The 14286-nt window shown below is 44.9% G+C and overlaps 1 long non-coding RNA gene across 2 annotated transcripts; it reads left to right on the top strand.

The window, feature by feature from the left end:
• The first annotated feature begins 977 nt into the window (after positions 1–977).
• Positions 978–3969, top strand: LOC127048897 (uncharacterized). 2 transcript variants are annotated; one of them, XR_007773796.1, is made up of 3 exons: positions 978–1264; positions 3169–3289; positions 3475–3969. It is a non-coding gene; the product is annotated as an uncharacterized LOC127048897 (long non-coding RNA). The 2 variants fall into 2 exon arrangements; XR_007773795.1 differs by lacking the exon at positions 3169–3289.
• The last annotated feature ends 10317 nt before the right edge of the window (positions 3970–14286 follow it).

The following is a 14286-nucleotide window of genomic DNA, read 5'->3' as shown; positions in this document are numbered from 1 at the left end:
CTCTGTAGAGTAACTTGTTTTGCACACATTTTTAGCACATATTTTAGAAACTGCAAAGTTCACACTGATGGATTTCTCTCTGGCTTCAGTTAGTGTGAAGCCTTCAGCCATTCCAGGTGAGACTATACTAATACATAGCTCTTATACTGATGAAAAATGTTATATATCTCAAAACACTTTACAAAGAACATAAGTATAATTTGTCCCATTTTTCAGATGGGGAAACTGAGGCAGCAAGCAGTAAAGTGACTTAACCAAGGTCACCCAGCAGGGCAATGGCAGATCTAGAAATAAACCCCGAGTCCCAGTCCAGTGCTCTAGCCATTGGGCCACTTCTGATTCTGTTGTTAGAGCCCCTGCATGGTGTTGGGTGCTGTGGTTCAGGAGGTGCTGCCTTTTGTATAACAAAACTGATTTCCTGATCTCTTTTGCTGATTAAAAATTTCACAGCAGTCTAAGAGTGGGGTATTAATCCTGGAATACATTCCAGTTACTAAACATACTTTCTGCCTACCTGAAGTTCCCATTGTAGCTCAGTTTAGATAACATAATTTTAATTTTTTTTTGCTGGAATTGCCGCATAGAGTTGCTACGTGCTGCTTACCCAGAGGTGGCTGTATTTCAGTGATGGATGACATCAATCTTGTTTATATTCACAGCAGAGTTTGTGGAGTTGAAGTGCTTTAAGAGCTGAGTGGAGGTTATGTAAATGTCAATTGCTGTTCTCTTTGCAGCCTTTGATGAATCAAGGATATTTTGAGGTTGGGTGACCAGACAGGGAATGGGGGATAATAGAAGCCTATATAAGAAAAAGACCCAAAATTCAGGACTGTCCCTATAAAATCAGGACATCTGATCACCCTATTTTGAGGACAAGCCCCAAGCTAGTCTGTATATGCTACTGAACAGCAATTTGGAAAATATGCAAGGACTATATTATATATCTTGTGTAAGCATGTTAAACACTTCATGTCTGTGTGCCTGGAGTCACCGCAGAGACACATCTGCTGTGTGCGGGCTAGAGAGATAACAAACAAAGGCTGGCACTCAAATTTACACTGCATTTGTTGAGCCAATTTGCCAACATGTAGCACTTTTTCAGTCTTTACAAGGCTTTACAAATATCACCCAGTTGGGTCTCACTGGGAACAAGATTCATGTCGACTGCTTTAAAATCCTTTTTCTGTGGTGTTAGGCTTTGTGCCTATTAAGATTAAACAATACTTTGATCACCATATCCGGGAGACTGTGGCCAGTAGAGAAGGTAAGAACTGCATATACCTCACCTAGTTGAACCTGCTGGATATGACCTGTTGACAGACAGGGTACTGAAGCCCAGGGCCCAGTCTGAGAGTGGGAGAATCATGATTCCATCCCAGAAAAAGTAAAAGTACAAGGCCTAACACCTGAGGGATGCACTCAAGAGACCAGAGGGGGATCGCCGTACAGCTAGCAACCTCGACAAAGGGCTATATAGAAGTGCTCGTTATAATAACAATAACTTAAATATAGGGTCAGTATAGCAGGTTTTCATGTGACTGGTCTTTATTTATTAGCCCTATTAATTTCCCTCCCATCAGATATTAATCCTAAAATTCCTTATACGGTCAGCTTACTGTAAATGGAGTAAAAGCCACTTCTTGAGTTTCCCTGCACGGAAATAAGCAGCTTTATGCATTACCCATGCAGTCCAATACCAGGCTACAAACCAGCATGTCTCATTAAGGCAGAATGTGTGTAAATTGGAGTCCATCATTCTGCTGTGTTAACCATGTTACAGAAATGAGTAAACAATTTCTGCCTTATTCATTTCTGAGAAGGAAACAATCTTGTGACATTTTTTAAAAATTAGCTTTAAGCAAGGAAACAAAAAGTTTCTTTGCTCTTTCCAGCTCACAGTCCATCTTCTTTCTCTCGACTATTGGGCGTAGTAAACATACAGGTCTGTGTAGTGCTTTAATGCATTCAGCATAACAAGCTACTTAATGCAGCATAGTGCTTTAAGGCCTGATCATGACTCAACTGGCTTGCATAGACTGGGCTTGATTTCTCATTTACACTTAAGCCTTTTTTTACAGCACTTAACAGTGTAAAAGGACCTTAAAAGGGACATAAAAAGGCCCCTTTACACTACCAGAGCTGTGTAAGGGGCTTCAGTGTAAACGGAGCATCAGGTCCAACATGTTTTATTTCTCTATATGTTAGGGATAGCCAAATCCACTTGCGAATATGAAACTTTCCATTGCTGTTGGTTGTTGTATGCTGTATTGACAGCCATGTTGGTCCTGGGTTGTAGAGAGACAAGATGGGTGAGGTAACGTCTTTTATTGGACCACCGTCTGTTGGTAAAAGAGACAAGCTTTTGAGCTTCTCTGTGTAAGCTCGAAAGCTTCTCTCTCACCAACTGCAGTTGGTCTGATAAAAGATATTACCTCTCCCACCATTTCTCTCAAACTTTTCACTCTGAGCAAGGGGCTTCTCCTTCAATTTCTGCTTAATATAACCTTTCTGTTCTAGTAAACTTTTTTTTTTTATGAAGAAGCCCATCCATAACTGAACTAAATGTCAACCCATGCAGTTTTGTCTTCCTGAGTCTAGAAACAGCTTAAAACAACAGAGGTGTGAACTGCCTAAGGCCTCAGTGCACACTCTGAGCACCTAGACTATACACTGCCAAGGAGTTCCTCTGGAGTTGGGGCAGAAGAAATCTCCTCCCGCCTCTCATATCTCTACAGCAGCAAAACTACTATACTGGGTGAATGGCTAGTGGACGGCAGGAGGCTTCCATCATGGTGCTGGTCTATGTGGTGTGGAGGAGAGGCATATCTCCTATGTAGGCTCCCTAAATCGTGTCCATCCTTTGCATAGTGCTTTCTTGCCACAAAGGAGGGAGGCAGAATTGGCCCCCAAAATTGTGCTTTCTCCTGCCTCATACCTATAGGATGTTAACTCTCAATTCTCTCTCTAGGAATTGGCTTTACCCCTCCAAAATACTACGTCTGGGACCTCCAGTAAGTTTCAACCATCCTCCTCTCACCCCTATTCCCCTCATATTTTGTATAATGTAAATACAAGTGTACATAGATCAGGCATCTGGCTGGATCATTTTAAGGGCTGATATATGCTGTTACAGTCTTGCTCTTATCATCTGTGATCCCTCGATTCAAGGATCATCTCAACCATGGATTTACATATGGGTCCTGAGATGATTCAGCAGTCCAATCCTGGAACCACAGATCCGCCCACAGTATGTACAGACATTTCCTGGAGGGTGAGCTGCCTGCTGGGAGTAAGTTCTTTCTTTTTCCTTCCTTCTCTCCATCTTTTCAACTTCAAGGGCAAGGCGCTTCTCCTTGAAGCGGTCCACTGCCTGATGGAGGATGTGTTGTTATTGGGGTTGGCTGATGGCTTGCTCCTCCCAGCTTGTAATGTCCACATCAGTTTTCCTGAGATATGCTTTGTGTGTCTTTGTAGCATTTCCTTTGACCACCACAGGATCTCTGACCATGGGTGAGCTGAGAGTAGAAGACTTGTTTTGGGAGGTGAGAGTCTGGCCTCCGCACACAATGTCCAACCCAGCGGAATTGGTGCATGTGGGTCATTTCTTCAATGCTGGTCACATTGGCTTCAGTGAGGATGCTGGCGTTAGTACAACGATCTTCCCATGTGATGCGAAGGATCTTACGGAGGCATCGTTGGTGGTACCTCTCCAGACTCTTGAGGTGCTGTCAATAAGTCACCCAGGTTTCACATCCATGCACTTATATGCAGGTGACCAAATGCAGGCCTGGCATAAGATGGTGTAGCTTCATTTACCCTAAATGGAGCTGCGTTGTCAGCACTGAATTGGACTGTATGTGCAATGTCTGTGCAGACACCTGACTTTCGTGCATTTAAATTTTCTTTAATATGCTATATTTGTACTGAATTTCCATGTGTGTTTAATTAAAAATAAGCTATAGTCAAGGGCTGAAATGTTTCTAAAATACCTATTGCTAAAAAAAGGCAGATTTACAGGATACAGGACTACATCTTAGACTCTAACAGACACTAATAACTTGGTGTTGGGGTGGAAGACATAAGGTCAAATTTGTCCTTGCTGGTACCTCACTAGAGTTAAGCACCAAGCATGAATTTGGCCCACAACCCCTTGCTTCATCTTCTCTGTCCATGGTGGCTTAAAGTGAATCTTTAATATATACATTAACCTGAAGAAAGCTTCACACACATGGTGAGTAATTGAGATTTACATTTTAACAAACATTCTTTTTAATCTTGGGTTGCCTAGCAACTGACAGTTTGGCAGGGGTGACTTTTTCAAACCATTAACCTTTGTCACTCCACAGACAGCCATTCTTCCTAACATCTGCTACTGACCTCTCTCCACAACATGTTTGTGACAAGTGATCTTAGGCACTGACTCCGTGGGTGCTCCAGGGCTTGAGCAGCCACTGAAAACAGTAGGGGGTGCTCAGCACCCACAGGGCTGGATTAATCTTTTGTGGGCTTTTGAGGGCATGGACCACCGTTCTGCCCCGAGGCCTCACCCGCTGCTCTGCCCTGAGACCCTGCCCCCGCTCGGCCTCTTCCATCCCAGGCTTTGCCTGCACTTGCATCGGTGGCAGGGAAGGAGCACCCACCAGCAAAAACAAAAGTCAGTGCCTGTGCAAGTGATTTGCTAATGACTCTCCATTAAACTGTAAATTCTGAAAATTAAAAAAATAAAACCCATCAGGTAGCACTGCCTATAATAATCTGTGGCCCTATTACATTTTCCATTGTAAGATCCTGTTTTCAGTGGCTTATAACTGCCAAATTTAAGCTGTTCACACTGAATTTCCCACGCTGGGTATCTGTCTCGGGCTTTAAAAACAACAACTACTTAAGTTTCAGCTACAATGGCTCAGTCCCTTCCACGAATGAGGTTACAGGAAACTGTTTTGCTTGTATAGAAAATTCTTTCAGCTCTTCTGCTGAGACACTCTAGTGCCTCCATGCTTCAGAATAGGGACCTAAAACTTGCCAGGAGGCCCACCTCAGTGCCAGCACTATATCTTTAATGTTCCCATTTAAAACTGCCCACATTTGGCTAAGTTATAAGCCACTGACAAATCTGTCTGCACATGCTTAGTAGAAGCTTAGACTTGTTGGAGTTTGGTAGCTAAATTCTCTCACTTAGCATGTTCCACCGACTCATAGCTCCTATCTGCCACTAGACTAAGGGTATGTCTACACTACGGGATTGTTCCGATTTTACAGAAACCGGTTTTTTAAAACAGATTGTATAAAGTAGAGTGCACGTGGCCACACTAAGCACATTAATTCGGCGGTGTGCGTCCATGTACCGAGGCTAGCATCGATTTCCGGAGTGTTGCACTGTGGGTAGCTATCCCATAGTTCCTGCAGTCTCCCCCGCCCATTGGAATTCTGGGTTGAGATCCCAATGCAAAAACAGTGTTGCGGGTGATTCTGGGTAAATGTCGTCACTCAATCCTTCTTCCGTGAAAGCAACGGCAGACAATCATTTCACGCCCTTTTTCCCTGGATTGCCCTGGCAGATACCATAGCATGGCAACCATGGAGCCCATTTAGCCTTTTGTTAGCATATGTGTAACGGATGCTGCTGACAGAGGCAGTACTGCAGTGCTACACAGCAGGATTCATTTGCCTTTGCAAGGTAGCAGAGATGGTTACCAGCTATAGCACCATCTGCAATTGGAAATTGGTGATGAGATGACAGTTATCAGTCCTTTTGCATCATCTGCAATTGGAGATTGGCGATGATGGTTATCAATCCTTTTGTACCGTCTGCTGCTGTCATGGATGCTCCTAGCTGGCCTCGCTGAGGTCAGCCGAGGGCACATGGACAAAAATGGAATGACTCCCCAGGTCATTCCCTTCTTTATGTTTTGTCTAAAAATAGAGTCACTCCTGCCTAGAATATGGGGCAAGTGTACTAGAGAACCAGAGGGCACAGCCGCTCTGGGTCAGAGCCCCAGAGATCCCACAGAAATGATGAGCTGCATGCCATTCTAGGGGGTGCCCCTGCAACAAGCTCACCCATTGCTTCCCTCCTCCCCCACCCCTCCTGGGCTATGGTGGCAGTGTCCCCCAATTTGTGTGATGAAGTAATAAAGAATGCAGGCACAAGAAACACTGACTTTTTAATGAGATAAAATGAGGGGGCGGCAGCCTCCCTCTGCTATGATATTCCAGGCAGTACAGAATCTTCATTAGACATGAAAGGGGGGGCTGCAGGAGCTTAGCCTCCAGCTGCTATGATGAGGACAGATTTCAATCCGTTTGCACCATCTGCCAGGAATGACCAGGAGTCATTCACATTTTTGCCCAGGCGCCCCCGGCCGACCTCACTGAGGCCAGCCAGGAGCACTCACGCGATGATGAGGATGGTTTTCAACCCTTTTTTACTGTCTGCCATCAGGAAAGGAAGGGGAGGGGATGCTGCTGTTCAGTGCTGCAGCACCCCGTCTACCAGCAGCATGCAGTAGACATAGGGTGACATTGAAAAAAGGCGAGAAACAATTTTTTCCCCTTTTCTTTCACGTGGGGAGAGGGAGGATAAATTTACGAGATATACCCTGAACCACCCGGGACAATGTTTTTGACCCTACAGGCATTGGGAGCTCAGCCAAGAATGCAAATGCTTTTTGGAGACTGCGGGGACTGTGGAATAGCTGGAGTCCTCAGTCCCCCCTCCCTCCCTCTCTCTGTGAGCGTCCATTTGATTCTTTGGCTTTCCGTTACGCTTGTCACGCAGCATTGTGCTGAGTCCCTGCTGTGGCCTCTATCTATCATAGCCTGGAGATTTTTTCAAATGCTTTGGCATTTCGTCATCTGTAACGGAGCTCTGATAGAACAGATTTGTCTCTCCATACAGCGATCAGATCCAGTATCTCCTGTACGGTCCATGCTGGAGCTCTTTTTGGATTTGGGACTGCATGGCCACCCGTGCTGATCAGAGCTCCACGCTGGGCAAACTGGATATGAAATTCAAAAGTTTGCGGGGCTTTTCCTGTCTACCTGGCCAGTGCATCCGAGTTCAGATTGCTTTCCAGAGCAGTCACAATGGTGCACTGTGGGATAGCACCTGGAGGTCAATACCGTTGAATTGCGGCCACACTAACCCTAATCCGACATGGCAATACTGATTTCAGCGCTACTCCCCTCGTTGGGGAGGAGTACAGAAATCGGTTTTAAGAGCCCTTTACATTGGTATAAAGGGCTTTGTTGTGTGGAAGGGTGCAGGGTTAACTTGGTTTAACACTGCTAAATTTGGTATAAACGCGTAGTATAGACCATGCCTAAATGTATGCCATCTCCACAGAGATAAAACATCCTCCAGCCTGGGACTGCAGGGCCTGAGTAGGACGTTTCTAGAAATTGCTCCTCTAAGTTGCTGGGGGACAGTAGCTGGGCATAGTAACTGAGAGCAGGCAGTCTCTCTCTCCTGTGCTCTCCGCATGCCCCCTGCAGACATGCCAGCAGTGTGGGGAAGGAGAGTGCAGCCTAACTCATGTGCAGAGATGTGAGGGAAAAGATGCAAGGTGGAGGGTTGGGAGTTTGGAGGGGAGGAGAGTGGGAGGTAAGGACATGAACAGCAGAAGTCAGCGGGGAGGTGGGGCAGGAGCAGATGATGCAGGAGGCAGGAGCAGATGATGCAGGAGGGCTAGGAACAAGGGATGGAGGAGGATGGCAGTGGTGTGGTGGAGGAAATTAGCAGAAGCTGGGGACAGGAGCAGGACCAGAGGGCAAGGGAATGGGACAGGAGCTGGGGAAGGGTGAGGGACGGGCAGGGGCAGGAACAGGGTGGGGATAGGCAAGTGGGGGCAGATGGGAGCAAAATAGGACAGGGAGGGCCTATAACCACTAGAGCACATTCCCCCTACAGAACCTGGAACTGATTCCTTTTTTTCCCTGAGTCTCAACTTTTTTTTGCCATTTCGTCAACTAGCTGAGAAACCCACTGGCAAATTTTCTCCATTCCTTATTAGTGGCAGGCACACACAGAAAATAATAGCCTTCTACTGCTAGCAGTTATTCCATTGGTGTAGGTGGTAGAGGACTGCTGTGAATCTCAAGACCAACCGTGTTGATGACTCTTGTGTATGGAGAGGTCCTCTGTGACTACATTTTTTGTTTTTTCAATTTTTAATTGTTTAAAAAAATCTTAAGAAATTACATTAAAAATAACTACACTGAAAGAACAAAAAGATAGCAAAGTTATACACTGAAAGGTTAGGAAATACCAAAATTAAGGTTGCCCGTGTAACCTTAATTTGGACATCTTGTGCATATATGTTATAAAAACAATGAGGAGTGTGGTGGTACCTGAAAGACTAACAGATTTATTTGGGCACAGAAGTGAAAATAAGAAGGGGAAGAAGTGGGTCTGCGTTATGCATCTGAAGAAGTGGGTTTTTTACCCACGAAAGCTTATGCCCAAATAGATCTGTTAACCTTTAAGGTGCCATTGGACTCCTTGCTGTTTTTGTGGCTACAGACTAACACAGACTCTCATATATGTTATGATACAAATCAATATGACCATATACTATTTTTCTACTTTTATTACTATATTACTACTAGTTACCGAGCTAACAGTGGTGTTATGAAGCTTATTTCATTAGTGTTTGTGAAGTACAATTTACAATCCTGTGTTTTAGTATATTTCTGTTTTCTCTTCACTTATCTGCCTGTGATGTAAAATTAGACAAAGTTGTTTGTACTTTTATAAAAGGGAATCCCTAGATCTTGAAATTCCTTCTTTAAATAAGCATTCCTCAAGTCTGCCTTCTGGCCGGCAGAGAGAGAGACTGCATGGCTGATGTCAGAAGGACACAGCACCATGCAGAATATGCACACAAGAACTGCCAGAAGATGAAGATTAAGTACAAATTCAGAAGACTGGATCCTGCTAATGTTACCACAAAAAGATCCCACAATTCCCACATTTTCTCAGGTGTCAGTAAAGGTGTTCCCTAAGCTGCTGACTTTGATCATGGATTTTGCATAGAATGCTCATTGCTATGTATGGAACTGAAGCACCTCATGTTGTTGATTAATAATTACAATCTTCATTGATGTAGTAATACTTTGCCCTTCTATAGCAACTTCCATGCAAAGCTCTCAGAGTCAGGCCCACTGACAGCAATTCCAGGCCCCAGGACAGAACCGTGAATGGGCTCCCATGCACGCACAAGTCGCACTGGCGCAGACATGGTCCGCCTGACGTTTGGGCGGTGCTGTGCCTGTGCTGGCTGGTGCTCAGCACGCTGCTCGCTGTCCTGCTGGGTGCTCTCTTCTGCCACTGCCAGGGCTTCCACGTGCTCGCCCAGTAGGGTTTCCAACTGTCTTATTGTGCAAACCTAAAGACCCTTGTCCAGCCCCCTGCCCCTTCCCTGAGGCCAGCTCCTTGTCCCACCCCTTCTCTGAGGCCCCGCCCCCTGCTCATTCCATCCTCCTTCCCTCCATCACTCTGTCTCCCCCACCTTCACTCATTTTCACCAGGATTGGACAGGGGGTTGGGGTGTGGGGTGCAGGAGGGGGTGCAGGGTGTGGGTCTGAGAGGGAGTTTGGGTGTGGGAGGGGGTGCAGGGTGCAGCCTCTGGGAGGGAATTTGGGTGTGGGGTGCGGGCTTTAGGCTGGGGCAGAGGGTTGGGGTGCAGGAGAGGGTAAGGGGGTCGGCGTTTACCTCAGGCGGCTCCTGAAAGCAACTGGCACACCCCTCTGGCAGCAGCTCCTAGGCAGGGCTGCCCAAGGGGTCTCTGCGTGCCTCTACCTGCAGGCACCATCCCTGCAGCTCCCATTGGTTGCAGTTCCTGGCCAATGGTAGCTGTGGAGTTGGCGCTCGGGGTTGAGGCAGTGCACAGAGACCCCCCTGCTCCTCCAGGGGCGGTAGGGCTGTTCTGGCTGCTTCTGGGAGCAGTGTGGAGTGAGGGTGGACAGGAAGCCTGCCTTAGCTCTGCTGTGCTGCCAGCGGTGGCGGTCAGAGGCTCCCGGGCCCTTTTAAAAGGCCCAGGTCCCAGGGAAATTGCCCCCTTTGCGCCCCCTCCTCCCCCCCATTGGTGGGCCTGCTCATAGTGATTTGCAAACAGGAAAATCATTTACCCATTGTCAGACAGGAAGTTCACTAAAAAAATCAGAAACAGAAGCCAAATCTTCCAACTCTCAATTCTTGTCTTAATCACATGACCAACTTTCCTTCTTAGTCATATTAAATTAAGCTCGAACTTGTTATATAATGACAAATTGGATCAGTAAGTAATGAAAACAAAGAAGACACAAGAATCTGCTGAAGATGTTGCTGCTATCCGTAGCTGCTGCTTGCTATAACACTTAGCAGCTTCCTGCAAACAACACAAATCCACATCAGTGAGTTTTGGTGTCATAAAGCACTCAGTGTACATCTTGTCTTCCCTGTGGACTGGGGCTCTAGTGAGGTTTGGGAGAAGAAGAAAAGATCAGGGGCAGAGTGAAAAGAGAACCCCATACCAACAAGATTTAAAATGTGAAAAAGTAGCTTAATCAAGAAGTGTAGTGTGTTTAGTATAAAGTCCAAATGAGTACTATCTGAGGATTTCTTAAAGGGTTTCAGTCTTTGTCACTCTAAAAGCCCAGTGATATGCTCCTGAAAATATTAGGTTTAGGAAGACTCTCCCCCCGCCCCCCACTTCAATTTTCCATTTTACTCTAAGTAGAGCAAGTCATGATTTAATTAACAACTCATACAAACTATTTTTATACTATTCAAGTTACTGACGGTTTGAATTAGCACTCGGGAATTCCTAGATCATATTCTCTCTTGCTGTTCATACTGATCAAAATAACAGCTCTCTAACTCAGCATAGCCTAAAATTGGCTCAAGTTTCTGTTATTTAGGCTAACTTTCTTTAAAAAAAAAATGTCACTGGTTAGGGTGCCTCAGTTTTTGCCCAACATAAGTTGCTTTGGGTCTGATTTTTCAGAAAGTACTGAGCATCCAAAACTCGAGTGGAAGTTGATGGATGTTTGTCCAACCTGTTCTTAAAAACCTCCATTGACTGGGATTCCACAACCTTCCAAGGAAGTCTATTTTAGTACTTAACTACCCTTGTAGATAGAAAGTTTTTCCTAATATCTAACCTAAATCTCCCTTGCTGCTGATTAAGCCGTCCCTTCTCCTCCTACCTGCAGTGGACATGGAGAACAACTGATCACTGTCTTCTTTAGAACAGCCCTTAATGTATTTTCAAGATTTAGCAGATTCTACACACCCTCACCCCTTCTTCTTTTCTCAAGACTAAACATGTCTAGTTGTTGTTTTTTTTTTAACCTTTCCTCATAGGTCAGGTTTTATAAATCTTTTATCATGTTTTATAGCACTTTTCTGGACTCTCTTCAATTTGTCCACATCTTTCTTAACTGTGGTGCTCAGAACTGGACATAGTACTACAGCTGAGGTCTTACTAGTGCCAAATAAAGTGACAGGATATTACCTCCCATATCTTACAAACGACACTCCTGTTAATACACTCCAGAATGATATTAGCCTTTTTTGTAACTGCATCATATTGTTGACTCATATTCAATTAGAAATCCACTATATACTCCAGATCCCTTTCAGCGGTACTACTACCTACCCAGCGATTGCCCACTTTGTAGCTGTGCATTTGATTTTTCCTTCCTCAGGGCAAAGTACTAACACTTATTTTTATTGAATTTCATCTTGTTGATTTCAGACTAATTCTCCAATTTGTCAGTTTGTTTTGAATTTTAATCCTGTCCTCCAAAGTGCTTGCAACCCTTCCCAGTTTGATGTCATCTTCAGATTTTATAAGCATACTCTCCACTCCACTATCCCATCATTAATGAAAATATTGAATAGTACTGGACCCAGGACTGGCTTCTGCAGGACCCCATTAGATACGGCTACCCAGTTTGAGAGTGAACCACTGATAAATTACTCCTCTGATTATGGTCTTTCAACCAGTTGTCCATCCCACCTTATAGTAATCCCAGGCCTTGCTAGGGAATGGTACATTATCTTTCCTAGACTCAGGATGATGGGCTGGAGCTATGCTGTCAACATTTGCAAAAGAGAAGTCCTTGATCTACCTGGGGTGTGTGGATTGGCAGTGCACACTGCAGTTCATAGTGGTGCAGCTTGAAGAGCATGAGGGGCAGTACTTCCCCTGTGTTATTTTATATCTATATTGCAACAACAGAGGCTCCAATCAGGATTGGGCCCCATTGTGCTAGGTGCTGTACAAATACAGGGGAAGACATGATTTCTGTCCTAGAGATGCCATGAATCTGCACTCTGAATAGCCTCCTTTTTTTGACAAGAACTAGATGTCTCACACTGTAGAACCCCTTCTATATTGTTTTTCAAACCATATTAGCTTCCCTATTTATAAGATAAATGTTGAGTTATTAATGAGAGCAGACAACATTTCACTGTGAATTAATGTTTGGGTTTCTCCCCTCCCCCCTTCTTGCAGACAAGGTCTTATATAGTCTCTTCTGTATGTAAAGCTATGGGTTGTTGGATGGTTTTTTGTCAAAGCACATTTTTCAAAAATGATATCTCTCATACTCTTTATTGCTTGTGTCATCATGGCTGTCTAGGAAATCAAGGGAGCGCTCACCCTCACACTCGCGTGACACACACAACCACATGCAGTGACTATTCCTACTTCAGTTGCTAGAAGAGTCCAAAAATTGCATTTTTCCCATATATGAATTATAGGTTATTTGGTTTGAAAGTGGAGCTATGAGAATTCAAGAGGGTCCTTCAGAAATCCTGCTGTTCTTGCTCCTTTCAATTCCACCATCCCATGATGTAGGCACTGGAGTAAGATGAGGCCCTGAAACATAAACTCTTGTGTCAGAGGCCTAGTCTGAGACCGGAAGCCTGAACCAAAGACTTCCAGGCATTGCTAAGCAAAAGCTGGGCTGTGAGCCAGAGACAGGCCTCACTCACAGAAGTAGTGAGAAGAGGAACTTGTGCCAAGATGACATCAGGACACTCCATAGACATAACAAGGAAAAGGCAGGTGCATCTTAAAGACAGGACAGCATGATGGATAGATCTGTTTGCCTGGAACAACATGATCAAAGGGTAGACAGCACCCTAATGAGCTAAGGGGCTGTACCTCAATACGTCAGGAGGGGTGAGTAATCTGTCCTGTAACTGTATAAAAGTAGGTCCCGGAGTGCGCATCTTTGTCCAGCCTAGAGGGCAGTAAAAAGTCCTGCCACTGAGCTGTGTCCATTGCCAGGGGGCACATATTCATAGTATGTCTTGTAGAGTCTATAGGAAACTATTACTGAGCTTTGTTTGTCAATAAACCTGGCTCGGGTTCCTTCGTACCTTACTAGAGTCTGTGGTCTTTGGGGGTTGTCTCGGGGTTTGCTGTGTCAGCTATCTGTGCAGAGCCGGGTCAGCACACAGAGGGAGCACACACACACAGCCGATTGATATCAACGTTGAACAGAGCAGAGCACCATACCGGTAGCTACTGACAACAGGCACATCTACAGTTAGTCTGATTTTCACTGCTGAAGAGCAAGTTATAATTTTCATAACAGGGCGATTTGAGTAATGGGATAGTAAAGGCAACTCCATCACCACCATCACCCTGGAATGCACCATTTGTTATGAAAACTGTGTTAGTACTTTAGGATTCTGATTCTGGAAGGAAGGAAGGAGGAGCCAGGATTTAAAGGCTGGAGAGATACACACTGCTGCTGTTGGAAGATCAGTGAAAATGGGCTTGACACGGTCAATACAACAAACTTTTCATATTTTAAATGTGTGTGTTTCATCCCTTGTACAGGATAAATTTGTGTATACAAGTATATATATGAAGTACACCAGGCATTTTAAAAATAAACACCACAAGCCTGCAATATAATCTGCACAGGCAGAGCCAAGCCAGCAGCCCACTTAAACCAACAGCAGGCACTCCCTTTCCAGCATCACTGTACCTGACTAGCAGCCAACTGTACAGCTTAGAGGGAGAAATCTGCGCTAGTCATTCCTATGCTTCTTTTTATCAGCCCAGACCAACATCTATTAACACTAATGGGAATCTTTCCATTGACTTCAGCAGGATTCCACAGAGGATAATCCACACAGATCGGGTTTCAGGATCAGGTCCTGTGTGTGCACTGAATTAACGTTCTGTCTAGTTGCAACGGGCTGGTCTATATTGGGGGCCGGGGATCGATATAAGATAGCGTAGCTGAAGTTGAAGTATCTTAGATCGATTTACCTCGAGTCCT

This window comes from Gopherus flavomarginatus, chromosome 4, assembly GCF_025201925.1.
Source record: "Gopherus flavomarginatus isolate rGopFla2 chromosome 4, rGopFla2.mat.asm, whole genome shotgun sequence".
Taxonomy (NCBI): Eukaryota; Metazoa; Chordata; order Testudines; family Testudinidae; genus Gopherus; species Gopherus flavomarginatus.
This window is presented reverse-complemented; position numbering and strand designations above follow the sequence as displayed.